An 8218-nucleotide genomic window follows, 5' to 3' on the forward strand; every position below is an offset into this window, starting at 1 on the left:
TTATAATATTCAAAACCAGTTGGAGAACACTTCAATCTCTCTGGTCACTCGATCACAGACCTAAGAGTGGCTATACTTCAACAAAAAAGCTTCAAAAACAGACTCCAACGAGAGACTGCTGAATTGGAATTAATTTGCAAACTGGATACAATTAACTTAGGCTTGAATAGAGACTGGGAATGGATGAGTCATTACACAAAGTAAAACTATTTCCCCATGGTATTTCTCCCTCCCCCCCCACCCCCGCCCCACTGTTCCTCTGATATTCTTGTTAACTGCTGGAATTAGCCTACCTTGCTTGTCACCATGAAAGGTTTTCCTCCTCCCCCCCCCCCCGCTGCTGGTGATGGCTTATCTTAAGTGATCACTCTCGTTACAGTGTGTATGATAAACCCATTGTTTCATGTTCTCTGTGTGTGTGTATATAAATCTCTCCTCTATTTTTTCCACCAAATGCGTCCGATGAAGTGAGCTGTAGCTCACGAAAGCTTATGCTCTAATAAATTTGTTAGTCTCTAAGGTGCCACAAGTACTCCTTTTCTTATTTCATACATTGGGAACATATATCTTCTTGTTTAGTCTTGACAATTTCTTGCTTTACATATGCTGAGTGATTGATTCTGCATTCATTGCACACCAGAATTCCCATTAATTTTAGGTGTTCAAAATGTAGGATTTAATCCTTAGTTTGCAATTTGTAGTTTACATGCAGATTTCAACATAAGATTATAAAATTAGGCATTTTGGCCTAATGTGTCATGAAAATATGTGCTGTTCTCATGTTTAATATCATTAATATAAATTTGGAGCAAGCAATTTTCTAAGCACTCCAAAAATCAGTCAGCAACATTTCTATTGTTTATCACAAATTTAAGGTTCTGACTGCGATTGGTCTTTGACCACATTGCACTGTCTGTGTTCCTAAATCAAATTTGCTTTTTAAGAGCTATATATATATATACTAACCTTATGTAGGAATTGCATGAAAGATATTTTATTATGGTAGTTTCTGGTTAAAGGTATTGGATATAGTTTATTGACTTTCCAGCACATAAAAGACAAATTATTTTTAATTCATACCCATGAATTCGCTTGCAAATGGGTACCATTTGGGTAAAATAGATGTTGCAAGATTGAAAAGGATTAAAGTCTAGGTACATGCCCAACATTATGCTAAATATATCAAGGGTCATCTGATCAGTGGCGGATATAGAGTTAGTGGGGCTCTCTGTGCAGCTTCATTTTCGGGGGGCCCCCCCTCAGGACCAGCTAAGAAAAAGAACATTCTCTCTTATCTCCCCCGTTTTTCATTCTTTTTTTCTTCATCCTCCTCCTATAAGTAATGGGAAATAAATGAAAACAAAGTGAGGTACCTTGACTGGGACAGGGAGTTGGGTGCAGGAGGGGGTATGGAGGGCAGGCTCTGGGAGGAAGTTTGGGTGCTCGGTGCAGTCTCTGGGCTAGGGTGTGGGAGGAGGGGTTAGGGGTAAGGGGTACAGGCTCTGAGAGGAAGTTTGGGTGCAGGCTCTGGGCTGGAACAGGGGGTTGGGGTGTGGGAAAGGGTAAGGTGTGCGGGCTCTGGGAGGAAGTTTGGGTGCGAGGTGCAGGCTCTGGGCTGGGGCAGGGGATTGTGGTGCGGGAAGGGGGCAGAGGGATAGCGCTTCACTCGGGCAGCTTGGCTCCCAAAGCGACCGGCACACACACCCCTCCAGCAGCGGCTTCTAGGTGGGGGAGGGGGACAGGGTGTCTCTGCGCACTGCTGCCTGTAGGCTCTGCCCCTGCAGCTCCTATTGGCCACAGTTCCTGGCCAATGGGAGTTGCGGAGTCAGCGCTTGGGGCAGGGGCAGCGCGCAGACACACACACACACACCGAGGGACCGCAGGGACATGCTGGCTGCTTCCAGGAGCGAAGTGGCGTGGAGGGAGGGAGGCAGAGCAGGCAGGGAGCTGCCTTAGCCCTGCTGCTCTCCCCTTGGTGGGAGGGGACAGCAGGTCTCCGTGTGCTGCCTGGGGCAGGAGCAGCATGTGGAGCCACCTCCCCTACCCGCCAGGATACGCAGACACATACCAGTAGCTGGGCGCTGTGCGGCCACCGGCCACGGCATGCAGGCAGCGTGCCTGCCTAAGCCCTGCTGCACCACCAGCTGGGACTTGGGGGCAGGTTGTCAGATATTTGTCCTGCATTTTGGAGGCCCCCATGTCATTGGGGGCTCTATGCCACCACATGGTTGTTTCATGGCAAATCCACTCCTGGATCTGGTGAATGTGTAAATATTTTTATGATAGTAAATAACATATATAAATAAGAAACTAATTTGCCACTGGTGTTTTGAACTTGAACAAAATGTTAATATTGCAATAGCTAGCATTAAGCATATAATTGTGCATATCAAAATAACTGCATAAGTAATACCTGAAATCAAAGTTTCTTTAATAGGGTCCACTTAACCAGAAATGGAGATTCTTAAAGTTCCCACTAAAGTGACTTCTATGAATCATCCACCAGAGCCAGTAATGCAAAAAGTAAATTGGAAGTTAATTACAGATAAAAATAGCAAACTGCTCAGTTCTATTAGTAAAATGTTTTTCACAAAATTCTATGAAGTGCATTTTTTTTTTCAGACTAAAGCAAAGTAGTAGGAAATTAACAAATGGGATACTAAAATCAATCCTTTTAAAATGCTAATTTAAAAGCCCTGTCTGAAAAATCTGTTATAATAGAAGTGAATGAAACAATTAAAACTTGAAAAGCAGAGGTCTTTAGAGTTTGAAAGTCCTGATGGAGAGTATTTTAAGTTTTTGAAAGAAATTGGGAAAATGTTTGGATGACATTTTTTAATTAGAAGTCTTGTTGAGACTATAAGAAAGAGAGAATATTTGTACTACAATTATCTGGAAGCATAATCTCATTGCGCCAAGGTGATATATACTACTCACTTGTCAGTAGGTGTAAGGGAGTTTATTATCTCTCTGTTTAGGTACTTGCATAGTCTCCATTACCATATTATCTGTGTGCCTCATGATCTTTAATGTATTTGTCTTCATAGCACCCTTGTGAGGCAACCAAGTATTATTATCCCCATGGAAATGAGGTATTATCTGATGGAAATGAGGACCATCAGACTTAATCACTTACCCAAGGGCAGACAGGTGGTTTGTGGCAAAGCGGGAAATTCAACCTGGTGCTCCTGAGTCCCATGCTAGTGCCATAACAACTGAACCATCATTCCTCTCCTTAATCTGACATTAAAGATCTAATTCTGCAAGATAATCAGTGCAAATGGTCCCCTGCATCTGTATTGAGAGCCACTGAGGTCAGTGGTGTTCTGTGCAGGTGGATCCCTGTACCCATGCAGAGCTCCATTATAATCAATGGGTCTCCATACAGGTAATAAAAGATCATCTGCACAGATCAGCCTGCAAGATCAGGGACTTAACTGCTGTAACTCACACATTAAGTGGCAAAAAGGGAGAAGTGCAGCAGTAAAGAAACTAAGACAGTAGGATACTTTCAAGTAGTTCTTCTCTCTCACTTAAATTTAACTTTCTGACATTTGTTCAGCATGTAAGTTACACCAACATAGGTTGCTCTTCAGTCATTTATATTCCTTACCCGCACTTACTTATGTGTAACTTATACCACCACATGATTTCTGTATTTTGCCTCTCTTTCTTAATGCAAATACCTATTGATTTTGAATCATATAGTTGAATAGTTTTGGCCTTGATAGGGGATATGTACTTCCCCAGTATCAAAGGGATTAAACATGATTAATAAGAATAAGTCAAATAATGGACAATGTTATTTTCATTATTTATATAGCGTTATGATATACATGACTTTACAGATTTATATAAGTTGCTGGGGTGGCCTTCTTAATTTGTATGCTTTTATAATTAGATACCAAATAGATATTTGATTGGACCAAGAGAGTATATCTGAGAGAAGTTCTCGGTCATCTACCCAGGATACATTGCTATACACAGGCAAAATACAGTAGGTCAGACAAAGAACGTCCACAAAAGTGAATAGAGCATAAAAAATAAAGAGAGCATAATAATCTGGAGAACAAGTTTACTGAGCCCTTGGCATTGCTCCTTTTTCTAATTATTACGGTACCGTTTCTGTAGAGGCCAAAGACAGTAGAGATATTTTAGGAACGATTACAAGGAAAACGGGAAAGGTTGCATTTTATGCAGATGATATACTGATTATAGTTAGTCCGAATTTGCTACTAAAGAATTTAAATAACTTTTGTATTACAAAAGGACCCTAAGATTTCTAACAATTCATTAGGGAATACTGACTCTAACCAGTTCCAGCATCCACTGAAATGAAAAATACACTCCATTCTATTTTTATATATTATTGTTCAGTATCATCATATAATGCAAACATTTCATTTGAAACATGAACCTTAGCAGACAACACCACATGAACTTACATGTTGGAAAATAACACTAAATTTAGAGGGACAGCTAAATAGAATACTTAGGTACTAGTATATTGTAAACTGTTCCTATTTTGTGCACTAAAAATAAATATGTAAATAGGTAGAAAGACAGTGTGGATTATTAAACCTGAAATAAACATATTGTTAAAATCTGTTTTTGGTATTTATAACCTGTCAAGGTTCCTTCCCCACTCTGAACTCTAGGGTACAGATGTGGACCTGCATGAAATACCCCCTAAGCTTATTCTTACCAGCTTAGGTTAAAAACTTCCCCAAGGTACAAACTTTGCCTTGTCCTTGAACCGTATGCTGCCACCAGCAAGTATTTTAAACAAAGAACAGGGAAAGAGCCCACTTGGAGACATCTTCCCCCAAAATATCCCCCCAAGACCTATACCCATTTTCCTGGGGAAGGCTTGATAAGAATCCTCACAAATTTGTACAGGTGAAAACAGACCCAAACCCTTAGATCTTAAGAACAATGAAAAATCAGTCAGGTTCTTGAAAGGAGAATTTTAATTAAAGAAAAGGTAAAAGAATCACCTCTGTAAAATCAGGATGGTAAATACCTTACAGGGTAATCAGATTCAAAACATAGAGCATCCCTCTAGGCAAAACCTTAAGTTACAAAAAGACACAAAAACAGGAATATACATTCCATCCAGCACAGCTTATTTTACCAGCCATTAAACAAAAGGAAATCTAACGCATTTCTAGCTAGATTTACTAACTTTACAGGAGTTGTAAGGCTGCATTCCTGATTTGTTCCTGGCAAAAGCATCACACAGACAGACCAACCCTTTGTTCCCCCCTCCTGATTTGAAAGTATCTTATCCTTTCATTGGTCATTTTGGGCCAGGTGCCAGCTAGATTACATTCGCTTCTTAAGCCTTTACAGGTGAAAAGGTTTTGCCTCTGGCCAGGAGGGATTTTATAGCACTGTATACAGAAAGGTAGTTACCCTTCCCTTTATATTTATGACATAACTCATTCCTAATTTAGCTCTGAAAGAGGCACAGATACTGTGGTCGGTACAAGAAATACATTCTTGCAAGGCTAAGGTATGTAGACGGTAGGTTTAGCATGGTCAAATATTAGATATACTTCTGGGAAAAGCAGGTAAGAGTCAGGGCATAGTGTTAATATACCTGTACAAGGTTCTCTGGCATACATTTAGTGTTGAATATACCTTTCTACTTCTGATCAAAATACAGCCGGAAATTGACTCAAGTGTACTATAACTTTTCGGACAGGTTTCAGAGTAGCAGCCGTGTTAGTCTGTATCCGCAAAAAGAAAAGAAGTACTGTGGCACCTTAGAGGCTAACAAATTTATCTGAGTATAAGCTTTCATGAGCTACAGCTCACTTAATCGGATGCATCCAATGAAGTGAGCTGTAACTCACAAAAGCTTATGCTCAGATAAATTTGTTAATCTCTAAGGTGCCACAAATACTCCTTTTCTTACAACTTTTCTGTATATTTCAGAAGTTAGAGGACTGCTGGTTATTGAATATCATGTTGCTAATGCTGCAGACCTACATCCATTTCAAAATGTTAAGGGACATTAATAGAATATTGGCCTTCTCTGTTACTATAACAGTTTAAATAAAAAAAAACAACTTTTAAAAATGTAGTATTACTCATCATTTTATTCTAATTATTTGCATTACTATAGTGCCTAGGAGTCCCAGTCATGAACCAGGACCTCATTCTGCTAAGGTGCTGCACAAGCACAGAACAAAAAGGTAGTCCAAACGCCAAAGATCTTATAATCTTATAACATGAGACAGTATACGAATACTAACAAATGAGAGTACAAGGGAAAAAAGCAGACATTTGGTCAATGGGATTTAGGCTGCTAAGTGCCTAAACCTCTTTTGGAATGAGATTTAGGCTCTTAAATCAGCTAGGCATTGCAATGCTGAGAGCAGTAATGTCCAAATACTTTTAAAAATCTGGGCCAAAGACTTTTATCAACCTTATAAAATGTTATAGGCATATTTATGGGCTTGTTAGTGATTGTATTCCTGGATCAGTGGGTGAGCTAATGGACTTAAAGATACTTGGGGGTAAATAATGCAAATTCCCAATACTGAAACAATGCAGATTAAGTCTTTTGAAGCTACACCCCCTGAAGCATATCTTGTGGGCATGGGGCGTGCCTGGCTTCAGGACATGTTTGCCTTGGCCCGCAAACATGCCCCCTGCATCCTGTTAATTGATGAGATCGACGCCGTCGGCCAGAAGAGGGATTGGGGGAACTCAGGAGGGCAGAGAGAGCAGGAGAACACCCTGAACCAGCTGCTGGTCGAAATGGACAGGTTCAACTCCCACACCAATGTGGTGGTGCTCACAGGAACAAATCGCCCCGACATTCTGGACCCTGCACTGATGAGACTGGTTTGACCTGGTTTAAGATGACTGAGACAACAAAGGACTTGAAACTATAAAATATCAGCCCTGACCTTAGTATATGGTCCTTAACACCAGCTGGTAAACCAGGCATGCAGAACAGCTGTTGGTTGTTTGTAAAATGTTCTCTCTTAAATGCTTGGTTCTAAATAAATAGTACTTTTCTTCATGAACCTAGTTTGGTCACTGAATAACCCTGTTATTGCCCGGAGAGACAAGAATTGCAGCTGCTGAAGTCACACCTGCTTAGATGATCACAATGAACTGCAGGAATCTGGAGCCTAAAACCCTTGGAGGGAGACAGACATTTTGTGGGATCCCATCCTGAGAAAGGTGTGAGTTAGACTTAACACCTGACACTTAAGTGGGGTGCCCTTAACTTCAACTGTGACAGCCCCTCCACAAACTACTATATTTATGCTAAGACAATAGTTGTGTGTACGTCATTTATAGAGCACGCACACAAGCCAACTGCTGCATAAGATTCCCAGCAGCCAGAGAGAACACTTACTGTGCATACCCTATCTTTATCAGATGGTGTTAACATCTTCAAAAATAGTCCATTACTTTTGGAACTATCACTATTGTGAAATTAGGTACTTATAAGGCCCACATTACTGTAATATGTGCGCTTCTGTGAACTTAAGTGAAAAGGCTCAAAACTTCTGGCATTTCTTCACTAGTCTAGATTAATGCACCAGGAGCAACTCCATTATGTACAAGAGTTTAAGCTTCATTTTTATAATGCCCATATATAATGAAGGGAATTTAATTCTTTGCATTAGTCTACATATAATGAGCAGTTTTAGTCAGGATTTCATTTTTTCAGCAAACTTGCTCTTATGGTTAAAGGTGAAACAGAACATCAAAAATTCTTCCTAGTCTAACTACACTTAGCTATAGTTAATAGTAAATCAGTACATAAATCCAATTAATGTAAAACCTTGGGATTAAAATATTTTTAACTCCACTTTGATATATAATGTGCTACTAAATGTTGAAATAATTCAGTATAACGTACAGTATCAACTAGGTTTCAGAGTAGCAGCCGTGTTAGTCTGTATTCGCAAAAAGAAAAGGAGTACTTGTGGCACCTTAGAGACTAACAAATTTATTAGCGCATAAGCTTTCGTGAGCTACAGCTCACTTCATCGGATGCATCCGATGAAGTGAGCTGTAGCTCACGAAAGCTTATGCTCTAATAAATTTGTTAGTCTCTAAGGTGCCACAAGTACTCCTTTTCTTTTTTAGTATCAACTAGATAAGTCTTAAAAAACAAACAAGAAGAATGTCATCTATTAGATGGGCACAAATGCCTCATCTTAAAATAAATTATAGTTATGATCCCCAA

This window comes from Dermochelys coriacea, chromosome 10 (assembly GCF_009764565.3).
Source record: "Dermochelys coriacea isolate rDerCor1 chromosome 10, rDerCor1.pri.v4, whole genome shotgun sequence".
Taxonomy (NCBI): domain Eukaryota; kingdom Metazoa; phylum Chordata; order Testudines; family Dermochelyidae; genus Dermochelys; species Dermochelys coriacea.